The sequence below is a fragment of the Morone saxatilis genome, unplaced genomic scaffold (assembly GCF_004916995.1).
Source record: "Morone saxatilis isolate NCDOM2014 unplaced genomic scaffold, NCSU_SB_2.0 Contig1, whole genome shotgun sequence".
Lineage (NCBI taxonomy): Eukaryota > Metazoa > Chordata > Actinopteri > Moronidae > Morone > Morone saxatilis.
In genome coordinates this window covers 16,216,949-16,235,528 of record NW_023339651.1, presented here as the reverse complement: position 1 = coordinate 16,235,528, position 18,580 = coordinate 16,216,949, and the positions used below count along the sequence as shown (strand labels likewise).

Below are 18,580 nucleotides of genomic sequence, written 5' to 3'. Positions count from 1 at the left end.
TTAATACTTGGGTGTTAGCTGTATCTTTGACCTGTGTACAGGCCCAGGCTAGCTGTTTCTCCCCGCTTCCAATTGTAATGCTAAGCTAAGATAATCTCTTCCTGGCTCTCGCTTTGTACACAGGGTATATAAGAGTGGCATTGATCTACTTATCTAACTCTCTGCAAGGAAGCAAATTTCCCCAAATAACTCCTCCATGTTTACATTCCGCCATGTTGGATTTAGTACCCATACCATTGGAAAGCTTAGAATCTCGTCTATTTATTGATCAAAATGCCTTTGGGATACAATCACAACAACAATCAACAAACAAGCAGGCACAATCGGCGGCCTCAAACTAGCAAGCAAGCAATCATAGAATCTGAGACAACTGAACCCAAGAAGCCTCATTGCAATCCTGGAATCAATAATAATCCAATCAAAAACAGTTCCTGTTTCTTTGTCCCAAAGTCCAATAGTATCCACTCCAGTTAAGATTTATTGGTCCATCTACATGAGCCAATAGAGATAAATGCCAGTGAACAGCTGTTTTTGTGTTATCTTTTAATAAGACCCAAAACCATGCATATAATACTGCAAATGGTTGAAGAACAGAATGTTGTTTTGAGGCGTTTTTAGGTAATTTTACATACATGGTAAGAGGATAAAGGTGTTATTGTTAACACATTTTACTGCTGCAGCCATAGCAGGCTTTGTTGGTCTCAGTTGCATGTCTCCAGTACCTAAAGGGCAGATGGGTTTCAAACTTCCTACATAGGCACAAACATAGCCCAGCTACATGGCCCAAAAGAAATAAAAATGATTATACATAAACTCATGTGAAATAGAACTGCACTAAAGACATGGTTAGATCAGCATGTAAGGCATTCAGGGCTTGTTTTAGAGGAAAGGATGGCACTATAGACAGGGTGGTGAGAGGATAAACAAATATGGAGCGTCTCCTCCCACACCTGCTGCAGTACAGCTCACCTCTGTGGGCTCTGGCTGATATAATATTAGATCCTCCTTCCTGTGTCGTCACTTTCCTCTGTGTATGTAGAAGCGAGTGCCTTCACACATATATTTGCACGTGTGCATGATCCGGGCATCACGGTGCCAACATCCACAATATCCTGATCCAAACTTCACTCTTCTGGCTCTTGTTTGTTTTTAACTTAACACTTGTCTGAACATGAGTACTGTCCAGGCCAAAAGTGGCCCTGGTTCATTTGTATAGGGAAAGTGTCCCAAAATTCCTTGCTTCAGAAATCTTGCTTAGCTATATTTTATTTTAGGCTTGACCATAGTTTTTGACATTATTTTAGCAATGCTGCCGCATATCAAGATGTCAGCAGACTGGGGAAGAAGGACCAGTGTTTAGATGGGCGTACAGGTTCTAAACGAGCGGTAAACAAGCTTTAAGCGAGATTATCTAGACCACTTTATTTTAATGAAAAATTGAAAGTCAGGACGCCTGAAATCTCTGTAATAGTTCCTTATTGCACAGGAAAACTGTGTGTGTGCAGCAAGTGCAAAGTTATCATCTGCAAATTTGATATTTACTCTACAACAATGCGGACTGCACAGTGATGCAGTGGTTAGTGCTGTTGTCTCACAGTAAAAAAGGTTCTGTCTCTTTTCTGTGGCTGGCAATTGTTCTGTGTGGAGTTTACATGTTCTCCCTGAGTCTGCTCGAATTCCCTTCGCAGTGTGCAGATGCAGACATGCAGAGTATTGGTGATGCTAAATTGGTGTTAATGTGAGCGTGAAGAGTTGATGACTTGGCGACCTGTCCAGGGTGTAACCCCGGCTGTCGCCCAGTGTTAGCTGTGATTGGCTTCATGCAAGACAACACAGCAATTGGTAAATGTACCATTTGCATATTTGCTGCATTACCAAATATCAGCAGAGTGAGTCCAATTTTGTTATTACTGATAGAAACTAAACTATGACAAATCACACTCAAGTTGTAATAAATGGAAAAGTTCTTGTGTTTGTATTGGCAGTCAATGTATCCATAATTCGTATGTCTATGTATATTTCATAGATAGACTGTACATATCATATTTTATTTATTATTTATTATATCAGTATTACATTATAGTATCTATGAATGTTTTTACCCACCTCCTAATGTTGGCTCTACTTGGGAGTTCCTTTCCAAAGGCTTGGCCTTTACTTACGTTACTATAACATTTTATCTGCATTGAGATTGCAAGATGATGCTGCTAAGACAAAGCTTTACATAAGTAATATTATTATTAGCCATACAACTTATATGTATAATGTAATGTAAAGTTATATAACATATGCCCAATTAAATTCCCCTGCGGCTTTGCAAAGTTAAACCTGTCATTGTCTTGCATTCTTCAGCCCCAGTAGACATTTTTATTCTTGGCTTTCATGCAGCAGCAGCTTCATGCAGCCGCCTATTTCCTGGTGGACATTACACCAGAGCTGTGAATACCTGGAATAAAGATGAGAAATACAGTATGAGCTAGCTGACATATTTTACGGCTTTATGATACTCTTGCCTAAAGCTCACCATCTTTCCATGTTATTTATATTCTAAAATATGTGAAGGTTATGGCCTTGCTGTCTCCAGCAATAGAAGAAACATGGTGCTTGTATGGAGACGAACGTTCCTGGGGACTGAGACATCTCCAGCCTTTCATCTCCTTCTGTCTTAATTTTGTAGACTTTAAAACTCACACACTCACACATGTACACACACACCTTCCCCCCTCTGTAGTTCATGTGTTTGCAATAATGAACCGTGCCTGTCAGGAGTAAATACCGCATGGTGGCGTTCAATGGAGAACAGGTGACCTGTAATCTGAGTTTATCACACAGAGACGCACACACAGTGCAGTCCAACCAAACGTCTGAGCACGCAGTCAGCAGCTCGCGTGAGTCTGTGCCGGTGCCTTCCTACCTTACCTGCCGGTGTGTCGAATCACTTTCACGCGGCGGGTTCAGGGGCATAGCGGATCATGCAAAACCCATCAAGCCACGCTCCGCCGGCATTCATGTCGATTGGTGCTGACACCTGGCAAAGGCTCCGGCGTTTTCACGTATGGGAGAACATCGACATGTAACTTCCTCCTGCGGTTTGGGTCGCTCCCCAAAACGTCTTTCCATTACCTTACAGTGCCACACAGATGTTTTGGTTGATTTTTTGCTATAACTTGTGGAGGTTTGGGTTCAGAGGCCTTGTTGTGCTGCTGGTGGCTGTTTGGCTGGACTCTGAATAGATTTACAGGAGTGTTTATTTGAGATCAGATTGCCATCTGTCTGGAGCTATGGAGCCTTTGTAAGCCCAACCACTTACTGCAGACAGTGTGGATTAGTATGGAAGTCATGCCTATATGTGTACACTTAATCTGCATGTTTTGCAAATGTCTCTTTATTGTGGACATATAGGTCATTCAAAATCCAGAGGAAAATATAATAGGAAAAGTTCCTGGAGATAATTTGAGAGCAAGGACAACTTTTTGTAAATTTTCCCTCTCAATACACACTAACGTTCTTCATTGCACAGATGTAATATGATAGCCATTAAGTATAAAAACCTTAAGTGAAACACACATGTGGAGAGTAATATTAGTGAATAGTGTTTTTCATACAGAGATGATGAAGGCACAGCGTTTCCTGCCATCCTGATTAGACCAATACATTAAACTGCCGCCACTGAGGCGGCATGATGTATTATTCTACAAAGTAGTGTATGTGTGTAAATGGACACTAAATTACTATTTTATCCCTAATTCTGTGAGGGAGGAGGTTTCTTAAGATATTGATGGGAGTGAAGCTGTGGATTACAGTTTGACCGCAACCTGCCTGTCAGATTTAATGTTCCAACACTTCCTGTGTTGCAGAAGCTTCAATGCTTGACTGTTTTCTTTTGACCTGTGGTTCAGAATCTATGGAAATTGATGAAAATTGTGGTCTAACTATTTATATCACAAAATGATGAGTGTAGGTGGAGGGAGTAAAGGAGAATTTAGCTATGATTCATTGCTTGCATAGTTGATTTTTCTTAAAACCCTATTTATACAGGGAAGGTTTGAAGAGCGTGCATGCTCTGTTTCAGCATGACTCATGCAAGTTCTGCATGCAGGAGCTGCAGTTTTTCACTGTTCACTTACATTTGGAGGCAAAATGTTCAAGGACACCCACTTTGATGGCAGTAATAGATTTACAGTACAAAATCCTCATGTGGTGATGAATATTTCAATAAGAAAGCACAAAACTTGAACGTGAAGGCTTCGGTCTCCCAGAAACTACGGCTGGAGGTCTATGGGAGTTATTAGGTTATGGTTGTTTGTGTGGCTTTTGTGATCTTTCAATATGCTTTTAATAAGAAAGGTTCTGTGTATCACAGCTGAACTGACAACAGTGCTCTCAGTCACCATTAAGAAGAGCAACACCGCTTAAAGCTGCCACAAAAGTGAGTGATAATGGTGATTCATTCGTCACTTCAATTGAAAAAATATATTGTTTAAAGTGCAATATGTAATAATTGACTAATCTGTCAGATTCATGCTCCAATTCATGCAGCATATCACACATCAGGTCATAACTGCTGCTTACTGCCATTAGCTAGTTAGCTCAGTTAGCCTTGCAGCTTACTTAGCAGTCCTATCTGAGCCTCCCCGGACTGGGAGCTCAGCACTATTTGAGTGTTGGAGTAAACTTGAGGTACAAAGTGGTATTACGAGACAGGACAACATGCTAACTTCAGTATATCTCTGCAAAAAACAATACAGATGTCTCTGACCTAATGCCAAAGCAATTTTTTTTGTTCACATTCTGTTGATACTTTAGATAATGTTTTAAACTTAAATTTGTACATATTGCGTCTTTAAAGATTTGTTCACGTGTACTGATAAAACTCTATTACAAGTTATTATCTTATTGTGCTCACAATATATTATCCTGTGTGTGCATGTTAGGGACCAAGCAGTGAGGCAATGAGTAAACAGGAGAACAAAGATGGTTTTTATTCACCCCAAAAAATGAAAATTAGTAAACCAAGAGTTTAGGCTATACTGGGCCTATAAAAGGAATCAATAAAAAAAATACACAACGTAACAGCAACCAAACAAGGTGACAACTCACATGACATAATGGCATATGCAGAAACATATATAGAATAACAAATAACACACAAGGGGTAAGATGGACACAACTATATACAAAGTAAAAAACCAAAATCCCCCCCATAAGATGGCAGCAAATGGTTTGGCCCAATCAGAGGGCTCCATGACTTAAGAGCCCTCAGCCCTTAGCCACACCTTTTGCTCCACCAGGAAGTGGACCACCCCCAACAAACACGGTAACTCAAAGTCAAAGAAACAAACTTAATTCATTAATATATCAGAACATTGCTTACATAACCCTGCAGTGTTAAAATGTATGCACTCCATCTAAACAATGTGCGGTCAAAAGCAAATCAACAGATCCCAAATCAAGCAAACAACTAATTGTTTGGGTGTGTAGGATGCTGGTCTGCACACATTCAGACAGGCCACAATCCAACCAGTCCAACAATAAGCTGATCTTTTTCACCAGAATATTCTTTGCTGCTTATTGTTTGACTTCCTCTGTACCATATCCCAACACCTTATTTTCTTTTCCCCACTCAGCACTTTGTTGCCCACCTCTGCACTTCTCAAGGACGGTCAAACTGTGTATTCCACCCTTCTCCATCTGTGTTGCATTCAACCAGCCTGGACTATTGTACCCTTCCTAAGGATATCACAGATCTGGTTACTGCACAAGCAATGCCTCTCCCTTCGTTGGAGATCTCCTTGCCGCCCTCGCGAGGCCTCTCCCTGCTGACCCTAAGATAACGCCTGGGAGAGATGCTTCAATCCACAATGCACGGAGGTATGTTTTTGTTCACAACAATGACTAATTCCTGAGTATGCATCCGAGGTATGACAAAGAAAACTCTCTTACTGTACAAAAAACAAGTTATTTCCAGCGCCTAATCTAATTCAGGCAGTGTATAAATTTCTTCAAGTTGTGCAAGATTTTCCCTCAGTACGCTTTGCCCCCCTTTTTTTTCTTTCTTCTTTTTCTCTGTGCCCTTTGCCACATAGGGAAAGGAGATAATAGCGTTCACTAATTTGGCCCTGGGCTGTGCAGTCAAAGCCATATGCCAGAGTGAATCTGTAAAGCTAACATTAGGCAGCAGATATCTGAGGCTAGCGGCTGCAGGCTTTGACATCCTGTATTACACCTAATTGCCACCAGACATTACATCGAAGTCTCTGCAAAAATCCCCCACAACCACCTGCTCCTTGCTCTGTTTACCTTTTAAACCGGGAATAATGCAGGGGAGAGCAGGGCCAGAGTTCCTCACTGTTATTTTCTGACACCCGAGCTGAGGATTGGGGAACTGGAATGTCAGTAGAAATTTGAATTTGAGACGTGTTAGGATAGTTAAGGGGTATCCCCCAGTGCATTGTGTTGCAGGGGTACGGTGTATACTTTTCTGATTTATGTGTTTTTGTAGGAGTAATGAGAGAGGGAGAAAACAGGGCAGGGGTAATGTGGAGGCATAACCATAATTAGGTGAATTATAAGTTTCACAGTCATTTTCGTAACATGGGGGAAACTTTTAATGATAGCGAGAGGAGTGTAAATGTATTCCACGCACAGACATATGGCTGAGGCCGTGATGTGGTGAGTGTACATTTTTTGCACTTTTGTACGTTTTAACCAAATACCAGTGTCTCACGTGGGCCGTACATTAACTCCCTCTCCTCTGTCCCTCATTGCTCCGACATGAAAGACGCAGGAAAATTCCACACTCCTTGACAGTGTAATGATGAAATGATTTCATAGCGCTGTATCCTCTAACACCACAGCGTCAACCCCCCGAAATAAGTCAAGCGCCGCTCACTCTCTCTTCGACTAATAAAGCTGCAAATCTCAAACACTGCTGAGAACTCTACGCTGTGGAAATAATAATTCAGTTATAAAACAAAAGTGTTTATGGACTTCATGACTCCAGTCCAGGAAACCATGAAGTTTTGTAACAAACTTAATTCAATTTTTCTGTCTGGTACACTTGCATACAAAACTCTCCGTCCAAGAGATGACCTAAGCGATCAGATTTGGCTGTTGGTTGTGATGTATTTTGGTTTTGAGCGGTTAAAGTGGCGGCCTGGAAAGAAAACCTCACTCAATTTTCTTGAATACCTTTTCTTAATGAACCAATACATTTTTGGAGTTTTTCTGTTTCCAGTTACTTTCACCACAGATAGCCTGTTATCATTTATTATAATCAGTATAATCTGAAATTACTTGGGTAATACTATGGCAATAGGATTTTAATGCGGGAAGAATGACATACAATTATTGATCCCTTTATGGAAATTCAACTTTCCATGACTTGACATTCTTGAGGTCAAGTTCAGCCAAAGAGCGGAACTGATGTATACATTTATGTAGCCATAAAGATTTGTAGGTAGGCTATATAAGTGGACAGATTAATAAAAAAGGAAAAATATATCTTTCTTTGTGTTTATCATGCAATTTCTTTAGCACATAGGCAAATAATAGAGGCCCATTGACAGATTTCAACAGTTGCTAGCATAACAAGTGTATGTTTGACACTGCTAGCTAATGTTAGCTAAATTAGGTAGATATACATAGATATGTAACTGACATTAACAAGCTAGTTTTTTTTATTTAATAATGGTTACGACCAATTGGAAGTGAGAAAAGTCACATGACAATCTTCAGCCAATTCTTGTTTGTTTGCTGTAAACATGCTAACAAGCTAGCAGCTTCTTTGTTAGCAAGCACTGTTTAAATAGGGTAATTAGCCACTGACTAAAGGATCTATTGGCATATGATATTCATAGGTCTGTTTTTATTAGTGTTTAATCATCTGAAAATTAGAGTCATGCCTTAGAATAAGCCGTTTTCATATTATCTAAAGATGCCTCGGGTCACCTACTGTGGAGGCCACCATGTTGAACCGCTGTGTTTCTACAGTAGGCTACCGTTCGTGTTTTTCACATGTTTGCAGCCACTGTAGTTTGTCTCATGATTTGAAAGGGAGGGTGAAGCGAGTGAGTTGTAATTTCCAATCACTGTTAGATGCCACTAATCCTATCCTACACACCGCACCTTTCATTTTTTGTTTGTGGTCTTGGAGGTAAGGCGCATACAAATGAAGGATCTCCAGAATAGATCCTCTCCTCCACAGCCATTCGTCCACACCTGTTTAACTTCCTAGCTCTTGACTGAATGACTGTTTTTATCAGTTTTTCAGCAGATCAATACAGAGAACCAAGGAGGATTTTGCCTTAATTTTCATAAAGTGGAAAAGAAAATCAACTTTTCCTTGCTTTTATTGTTTTAGCCTGCTATCCCACAATGCTAGGTAAGATACAGAAAATGAGTAAGGGAAAACTTTTTTCTAACTGCACTGCACTGGGTCATCACCCTGGCTTTTCTTTAATTTGGCTACGTTTCATAACAACATTTCACAGATATTTCACTCTCTCATTCAGGTTTCCTAATGAGAACAAACGATATGGAGAAAATAGTTTAAATAAAGTACTTTGCTAAAGTTGTAATCCCAGTTTAAATATAATTTAAGATAAAATAACAAGCAGTGCAGTCTACACCCAGTCCCACCCATTAAGGAAACTACTGTTATATATGGATCTGAGTAGACAGATAAAACTATATTAAAGCTTTACTCTGGATGTTTCACAGTGTGTGTGTGTGTGTGTGTGTGTGTGTGTGTGTGGTAGACAGAGAAAAGTGAAGGAGATTTACAGCCCTAATCAAAAACTGGCTCACTGTTGGAAATGTAGCGTGAATGATGTCATGAAACTGTCCCCACTCTGATGCTGTGATTTATCACACAATATGGGAGTCATAAAAGAACACCAGTCCAGAAAAAAAATCAAATCAACAACAGGGACAAACTTTCATGAGCTGTCCTGTGTAGTGTAGCCCGCATGCATGACCATCCATGTTTCTTTGCCAGAAAAGCAAACAAATGTACATTTGGATATTTTCTTTTTCGCCTCGGATGTTACACAAACCTGTTGCCAGCCGGGATGATGCATCGCGCCGCCAACCCTTCATCAATATGGATAATTACACTTTCTGCGAACTCACTGCAGTTGTGTTGTAAATATTTTCGCTGGGAATCAGGTTGTTATTCCCGCGGCGGTTCCACACAGTCCAGGCCTTCCTGAGATGAACCCAAGCATATCCCGTGTGTCACTGTGTATCTGTGCTGACAGGAAGCATGACCAACTGCACTTTGGCACTCCATTAAACAAATCACTGGAACGCTTAAGCCACGAGCCTGCAGGGACTCCCAGAGAGAGAGTGAGAGAGGGAGAGGGTTGTGTAATATTCTTTGTCTTATCATGGAAAACACACATACGGACATATATTACAAAGCATAATGCGCTATATTTAAAATATTAATGCAGAAACAATTAGTCTATTAATCAATTAGTCCATCGATGGAAAGCTTTGATGAATGTACATTGTTTAGATGATATCAGGCGAAAATGCACATCCACTGTTTCCAGCTTCTCAGATGTGAAGACTTGCTGCTTCTCTGTTTCAAATGATGGTAAATTAAAAGATTGTGTGTTGCTGCTGTTGGTCAGACAACACAAGCTGTGTGATGATGTCACCTTGGGCTCTGGGGAACTGTAATTGGCTTCTTCTTTTTTTTTTTTATTCTGTGGTTAACAGTTAATCAATTCATTGAATATTTTGGCAATTTAATACATAGGCAAAAACCAGAGTGTGAAAACAACAAGTTGTTGTTTGACTGGTGGTTATGTGCCGCATTATCTCCCGGCCAGTAACCTCAGTAGAAGTCAGCGTTCCTGAATAGTCCGGCACATAATTCAGTTTCATCGTTTTTAAGCTTTAATCAGTGAGCTTTAGAGAAGGTTGAAAGATTGTGTTACATTTTGGATAAACAGGCTTGGTGTTTTCCCCATTTCCGTTCTTGATGCTAAGCTAAACTCATCGTCCTGGCTGTAGCTACAAATTAAATGGACAGATACTGTATGAGAGTGGTATTGATCCTCTCATCTAATATCTAATCTCATAGATGTTGCAAAAATAGCACTGATTATTTAGATTTTTGTTATGAAACATGTATTTTGCAGTCTTTCTATCAGTATCCCTAGCAAACTTGACTTCCCATGATCACTTTAATTAGGAGATGATAGCCTAAAAATAGCCTTACTCAATAAATATGACAATTGAAAAGCACCTCTGCCCTTCCTATAAGATTTGACCAAAACATACTCGGGTTTATGATGTTAGCGGAGGGGGTCTTTGTTTCAGGTGAGGTGGCCCACCTCTGCTCCGAAACCCAGCAGGCGACCCCGAACGAGCCAACACTCTCATTGAGGAGGAATCTGTGAGAGGATCTGCTTGTGGGACAAGAACAAAAATCAAAAGCAGAGTCCGGGCACAGAGAGCAGGTCAGAGCGCAGCTCAAAATAGAACAGGGAATCCTGACGCTTGTATTTAAAGGGGTGGGAAACACCTCCTCCTACGTGTGTGTGCATGTGTGTGTGTGTCACACTCGCACACAGACAGAAACAGGACGCTTGACTATAATAAATGAACTGCCACGGCGGTGCTATTTCAGGTTGGGTCACTAGAATAATACAGGGCTGGAGGCACAGCTGGGGCAGCGATCAGATGTTCCCTTGCGTGTGGTGCTCAGCTTGTTTCTGCCTCCCGTCACACACTGACACAGACACACAGAGAGACAGACAGGTAGAGCAGAATCAGACTCCACCATTAATGCTTGTCTGACTGAATATAATATGCTCTGTTACTGTCTCTCTGTGTCACTCTCTCACTCTTTGCACCTCAGTATTCAGTTTCATTCCAGGAGAAAAGTGCTCTGGAACTATGAGGATCCACAATGGTTGTGTAAGTTGGGAGTTTTGCTGATTTTGTCTGTCGCACAAGTGAAGAAATGGTCAAGTGATCTGATGAACACCACGTCATCTGAATGTTTTTAAAGGTTCCCTGTGGAGTTTTAGACCTCTAGTAGCGCTATGGAGCTGTTTGTCTATGAGCGGGTCCCATTTTGTTTGTCTTGAGCATGCTCATGCAGATGGCTGTTCCACTGATCTACAGGTGGCAGTAACATGCCACGATGCATCGCTGCAGTGCGGCAAGAAGATTGCAAAGGTGGACATGAACAAAGCTGGATTAAATTACTTTAAAATCGGCACATTACAAATGTTTAATTAGGAAGGAAATGCACTAAATGATAGACCGCAAAGACACATACACATATTGTTTTTTGGTGAGTAACAATGAATGCAGATACAACCTTTGTTTTTACAAGAAAACTCCACAGGGCCCCTTTTTAATTACAGCCAATGTGATAAAAACAGAGGTTTTATCATTGTTTTTGAGCACTTTCTATAATTTATTGTTATGTTATTGTCCAGATTATTATGGAATTCCTAAATTATTGTACTGTTTTTGCAGTTAGTATAAATTCTCATTAAACTAGTTTCTAGTTTATACCTACGTCAGACATCAATTACTTTGTCATTTGGAAACCTGCTGCCAATTTAACTTCACAAAAAGAGAGCAAAATGTTTTTCTGAAGCTTCTTTCACCGCCATTTGCAATTAATTATATCGTGTTGATGCTGTGAGGATCTCCCCAAATGTCCCTTGTGCAATGCAATGTGGGAAAGTACTCCTACATCAACATCACACTCAAGTAAATATGCACTCTTCTTAGGATGCACACTGCCTTTTCATTTAGTGTACTTCATTTTTCCCACTTGTCTGGCATGAACACAGTCGATCCTGCATAGAATTAGCTTGTAGATGAAACAGTTTAATTTTGGTTCAGCGGTTGTTTGTACTGAGCTTGAGAGCCTGGACTGGACTGTCTACATGCCCTTCGGTTGAGAAATTATAAGTCATTTATCTTTAGCTTGATTTTCAAGTGTTAACCTTGACAATCTTTCCAACAAAACTTGAACAAGAATGTCCTTAATGCATGCAGTTTGGGCTGTCCACATGATTGGACCTTGCTTAAGCTAACCTTATCTCATGGAATAAACTTTATTGTCTGGGTAAGGCAGGAAAATCCACATTAACAGAACAAAGATCTCTCAGTTGTACAACATTTATCATGTGCAGTACAGATGCCAACTTGAAATAAGTCTAAAAATCCCACTGTCAGACATCCTTTTGTTGCTTTTATTCCATCCGCATTCACACACATGCACACTTTGTCAACCATAGCCTTAGACACTTGTCAGCTTGTCATACTCTTAACACAGTCAAAAAGCATGTCTGCTGACAAGTATTGGGCTCCTCTAAACCTACAGCATTCATCAGTCTCTTCATTGGACCTTCTTCCCTTGTCACATGACTACTTCTCAGTCTCCAGCTCTCCTTCCCTCAGCCATACAGATCTAACTCTCAGCCCCCCCAGCCTCTGCCCCTGCACTCCATGCCCACCCAGGTCCCTCCACAGAGGGGCTTCCACCCCAGTGGAAACAGGCCTGGTCTGGTTACCCACTGTGGAGATGATGGATTGACGGCTCACTTACGGGAAAGGCCGGGGCTTCAGGTAAACAAGCGCAGAGCTGTATTAAATATGAAGGAGAGAAAGAAAACATGTTCTACCTTTTGGCTAGAACGAAGGGAAAAGGAGACAGGAATGTGGTTTATGCTGTATGCATTAAAACCTGAAGCTGACATGCTGCGTTAAAAAGAGTACACGTTCAGGAGTCTCACTCAAGCCAGTTCTCATCTCTAAATAAAGCCAATGTGACTTGGTTATTTGTGTTGTAATTGCTTTTCCAAATTAGCGGATTACATTAAGATTGTATCTGCGACTTGACGCAGCGCTTCAAATATGAATGCTACCTTTTAGAAATGCCCTTGGATTCTTGATAGTGTTTTTTTTTTTTCTTCTCTATCCTGCCTTAACTTTCCTCCAGTAGGCCTACTAAGCAATGATCCATGGGAAGCCAAATCAACAAGGAAATTGGGCTAGATCTTTGCCCTCCCGAATGCGGTATAAAAGCCATTTTGCTCATTACCCTGCCATGGGGAACGTTGACCAACATTACTCTCCGATTGGTCCTGATGGCAGTAATTTCATCTTCTAACAATCTGATCCTGACAAATTAATTTCTGCTTCATTTTCTTCTTGCCAAGGAAAAAAAAACCTTTCAATTCAGTAGTGACAAAAACTGAGACGGACAAAATGAGATAATTTAAGTGACCGTAAATGATGATTAACCAAAGCTCCAACAGTCTGGGTCTTCCAAAGACAGGAAAGTCTACGTTACCTAAAGAAAAACTGCTGTAAAGTTTTAGCCATATAAATAAGAGGAAATTAATTAAATGCAGGGCGGGTGGTTTGGCGCCATGGAAAGAATACACAATTTAGAGTCTTGCGCCAAGGAGCCAAATGGACAAAATGAAGGTGATCAGTCATATTTTGCTGCTTTTTGACATTAAGCATATGCTTTTTTTTCGAAGAGGTCAGCTAAGCAATTTAGACAAATTGGACAAAATTGCAAAGGTAAACATAGGGAGAGGTCTCGTAATGTTTCTTTCACTCTCTTTTTCTTTCCTTCAGTCTCATTTTCAGCTATTTTGTTTAGTAAATCCCTTACCTGGACTTTCTGTGACGGTAATGGTGAGACAAAACGACTCCGTCAGGGCTATCAGGGGCAGGACTCTGTTATGGTGTTTGACTGCTCCGCCATCCATCGAGCCAACTCAAACTACACTCCTTTACCCTAGACTTATGCAACTACTGAAACTACATTGTAGTGTATTAATTGCATATATTTATGAAGATTTATTTTCGTACTCCACGGTTTCTTTCAATGACTGCATATATTTGTAGGGATTCAGTGTCTTGTTCTCGGGCAGTTTGACAGTATACATGATATGTGGTCTTTCAGTTGCAGGCCAGTCAGTTGTCAGCATGTCTGTCTACCTCCAGTGTGAAATTATAAAAGTTCCACTTTATCCTGTACATTTTCTTTGCTGGCGTTGCCTTCTTAAGAATCTACAGTTGGAGCTGTAAGAAAAATAATTTTAATTTCTAACAAATGAACTAATTGGGATCTTGCGATCTGCTTTGTAACATTCACCCAGTGCACATTTTTATATTGAATAGCTGTTGCTAAGACACCCACTGGCGCTGAAGATAAGCATGATTACACTGACTTCAAGAAAGTTGAGTCATCTTCTGTTCCTCCTGCCTACATTGTTTCATGCAACTAGCAAAAGAATCAGGGGCTTGTTTCACCAGATTTGCGAATGCAAGCTATGACTTGCAAATGAGAATTTCCTCTCACTCAATCTGACACATTTCACTTGTCAAAACAAATGCTATATGTGGGATGTCTGCAGTATCTGCAAGTTTATTCACAATCTACGAGTGACAGTTATTTAACATGACACTGCCGCTATTGCATTTTTGTGCAAGTAGTGATCATCTGGAAAGGTCTACTCTCAAGGACATTTCACCAAAGATGGCATACGATTATATCATTTTGCCTTAAGTTTAACTAATCAAAGCAAACACCACCAATCACTATCATTTTACTGGCTGCAACCCATGCATGAAACTCAAATTTATTTGCAGTTTTGGAGAGGATAGTCATTTGTGAAAGGTAATGGTGCCACCATTACCTTGTACAGGTTGACGGTAAACTCAACCGCCCAGTATTTTGTTGTCCATCAATCGCGTCAACAATGCAAAATATAGAATATGTGATGTGCTGATGTGATGTGTAATTGAATCAAATTGCAATTCCCCTGGGATTCATACAAGTGGCTGCAAGGTCAACCTCAGTGCACCACTCCGGGGTCGACTTGTCAGCCGAGACCCAGCCAGTGCCTTTCAGCACCATGTTTCCATGTGGTACAATAATGGCAAGATGAATCATTGGTTAGAGGCACACACACACACACACACACACCCCCCCACTGAACCCATTGCTAACACCTTTTGGGTCTAGACATGCGTGCAAGGTGCTGAAAAGTGAGAGCGGGTGGCAAGGTGAATAGTCGTACTGACCACAGAAATGAGGTTTACACAGGGAGAGTAACAAATATCGGTTGCTAAGACACTCAAAGGAAACCTGCTGCTGCTTTTCTATTCTTTCACAAGTCTTTCTTTTTTGTTTTTCCTCCCCTTTTGGAGCCCGCTGGAACTCCTCGCTCAGTCTTCACTTCCTTTTGACAGTTTCGATGAGGCAACGGTTCACATTTGACAGGTTTTTATGCCACCTTATTAGCGTAAAGTATCATTAAAATGATGATTGTGGCCACACGTTTAGTAAAACAGACTATGTAGAAATAAAACATTAACCATCCCTTTAAGTGCGGAGCTTTTGACTCTGTTCGGTTTGTTGTCATCTATTTATCTAATGACTCCTTCACAGTTTAGACAGTGGGCTAGATTCTGTCCACTCCTGTATGCCTAAAAAAGCACAGTGCTGCCATAACCCTAATCACCTAATTGCCCTGCCCTGCCTCATTAGAAAACAAGCCTAACTGGAAAATCACCTTAAGTGGCCTAAATTAATGAGACCTTCACATTGGATGCTGAGTCATCAGAGGCCTGAGTCAGGACGACGTCACCACAAAGGAAACGGCTGCTCCATAAACTGTCAATGGGCATTTGGGCAGCAGTGGAGAGGCTGACGCTGACCTTCTGGCCATCATTACACATGTCACACATTTGGTATGTGTAATTGTTGAGCATGTATTGTACTGTACAAGTTTTGGCCACAATGGCACAGGTCACTCAAGTCACGCGGCAAAATTGGGGTAGTTGTTGAGCTAACCACTAGCTAGCTGTGACATGCTAGCACTAGTGAACAATAGTTCGCAGAGCTTATTTCTATTTTCGTTTACTCCCCCTGGCGTATTGTTCTTGTACGTAATTACATTCAATAAAGATTTCTGTGTCAAGGAAAATAAGTACGTTAACTGCTTGGTAGTTACATGTTAGCTACGTAGTTAAGGAACTATAGGTTACACAGTTTATTCAAAAGACATCATTGTACCTGTGTAACTGTCTGCAATCCATCCAATCCACCTCTTTTGTGGAGCAGTTCATACTCGGTGACACACAGTTGATAGCCTCCACCATTTTGGACTCTCCAACTCTAATTTGCAATTCAAAATTTACACTACTCAAAGTTGACATGACAAATTTGTGAGGATTTACTTCGCCCTCGCAAGCAAATCCATGAATCGTAGAGATTCCATTGGAATTAATGTGTTTCAATGCAAAATATTGTCTAATGCTGGTGTGACTAGGACTTAAGGAGCAGCAGATATTGGAAGGAAGATTGTTTTGCCTCCTTTTATGCAAAGTTATAATGAAATGGTAAAGATTAATTCAAGATAACTTTATTTCTCCCTGGGGAAATTTGCCTTGGACATAAAGGCTGCCACATAAAAATACATTCACAGACACGTGCATTCAAATACATATAACACAGCCATTCATTTCACACGCTCCTTATGTCCTGAGTTTAGGACATACACTTGGGATAAGAGTTTTTTATTTTTTTACACCTTTTTATCTTTTTCTGTACTGAAAGTAACAAATCGTCAAAAACACGCAACAGGATGTTATTGAACTTGACAGTGAATGCCATCCAAGTAGGCAAGATGACTGCAGTGATGACCCCATTATTTTACAGCCACTGAGTGTGATGACTTCATTATGTTCGCTCCCATGGTGCTGCATTCCTACCTGTTGCCCTCTGACCCCCGGCATGCTGTGTGGACGGTAGGCATGTGTCTCTGGAGCAGAGGAGACGCACATATTCTGAGTTAAAACAAGCTGTAAAATATCAACACTGTCAAGATCGTTCTTGGATAACGAAGTGAGAGGAAGATTGGTGTTTGAGCTGCGAGGGCCGGTCGTGACTTTCACAGTTAAACTGTATGCAAACCCCTTTCTTCTCTTCCTCCGCTTCTTTGCCTCCTCATCAGCTTAATCTATCTTTTTACTGTCTGCTTGAATCTTATCCTAGTCTTAAATCTTTATTTGCGGTTTCCTATTGCTCCAGCTGTCAGTCTGCTCTTCTGTCTTAAATGGCTGCTTATATTGAAAAATATTGAAAGTTAACACGTATGGACTTTTCATTTATGCTTTTTGTTTTTATATTAATTTATGTTTGTGTGCTTGCAGGGTCCAAAATTAACTGTTTTGCTCATATGCCAGTGACAGGTAAACTTTATTACCGGCCATAAAACTGCATCATGTAATATTTTAGCCAGGATCCCAGGGGTCCTGCGTCGTTCAGACTCCACCTCTCCCAAAAGACGCTGACCTCCCTGACTCTGTCGCCACATCTCTACTAACATGTAACACAGATGTTTCTTAGGGCAAAAACGTAGATAGACATTGTGTAGATAACGCCAAATAGTCACAATGGGTATAGTGGATAGTAAGGGTCACATAAAAAACTCTTTGTGTACAGATTAAACGAAAGATTCAATGTATTAATTGCTAAGCTGTAGCGGCGTTGGGTGTATGTCTGAACTTTCTACACAGAGCCAGGCTAATTGCATACAGACATGATAGTGGTAAGGATCTTTTCATCTAACTTGTGGCAAGAAAACAAGTATGCGTATTTCCTAAAATGCCCAACCATTCCATTAAAGGCTGCCTGCTTGCTGCAGTGAAACTTTACTGTAAGATTGTAGATTGCAGTTATACTAGTACATGCAGTGTAGAAAAAGAAACAAAAAATTGAGAGGAAATTGTCATTTTGAACGGTTCCTCTGTGCTTTAGTGAACAGATGACTGTGACTTTATCAGTGTGTTCTTCCCTACAGTAGTCCAACCATCTGACTCTCATCTTCTGAAAGTATTTACCATTCACTTCCCCTCTGCCTGCCACCCCTCTGTGGGAGACGAAGGTGTTGATAGTCGAGAAATGATGGTTCTATTATTTTGGCAAACTCGTCCTCCAACCTCAGTCTTCAGCCTCGGGTGATGTAACTGCAGCCAGACCGTATGGTGGGCTGAGTTAGACAAGCGTGTATTCAAGGTAGAGATGTCCTGCAGCCATTTTGACTAACTAAAAGACTTGGCTTTAAACTGATGTTTTTATTTTCTACACATTTATACAATTTTTCAGATATCAGTTTGTTTTTATTATATTACAAGCTTAATATCTTTTAGACTATTTGAATTAACTCATAGCTCATTCTCAAAGTACTGGTGAACCTACTGTGGATAACCTCAGTAACTTGGTTGCATATTTTCTGTTATGTAAAAGAAACACTTTGCCTTATAATGTTGGTCTGTTGCCTTTTTTCAATAGGGCACAGTCAAATGCAGTGGGTCCCAAACCGGGGGCACAAGGGATTTCAATAACAACTTACTATAACTTCCTCATCCTATATACAATTTGAATTACCTAAGAAAGAGGTTAGATATTACTGTGTTTTAAGGCAGAGATCTCAAACTACCGGCCCCGGGGGGTTATTTCTGGTCCTCCAGAATGCAACATGATGACAAAATTAATATTATTATTATTGGCTTTATA

General features: G+C 40.6%; 1 long non-coding RNA gene across 1 annotated transcript in view; it reads left to right on the top strand.

The window, feature by feature from the left end:
• Nucleotides 1–5,288: 5,288 nt before the first annotated feature.
• Nucleotides 5,289–18,580, top strand: part of LOC118335110 — a 70,391-nt gene continuing 57,099 nt past the window's right edge. Inside the window, exons 1-2 of the long non-coding RNA XR_004797043.1 lie at nt 5,289–5,317; nt 5,628–5,871. This is a non-coding gene — a long non-coding RNA (uncharacterized LOC118335110). The remainder of the gene's footprint in view (nt 5,318–5,627; nt 5,872–18,580) is intronic.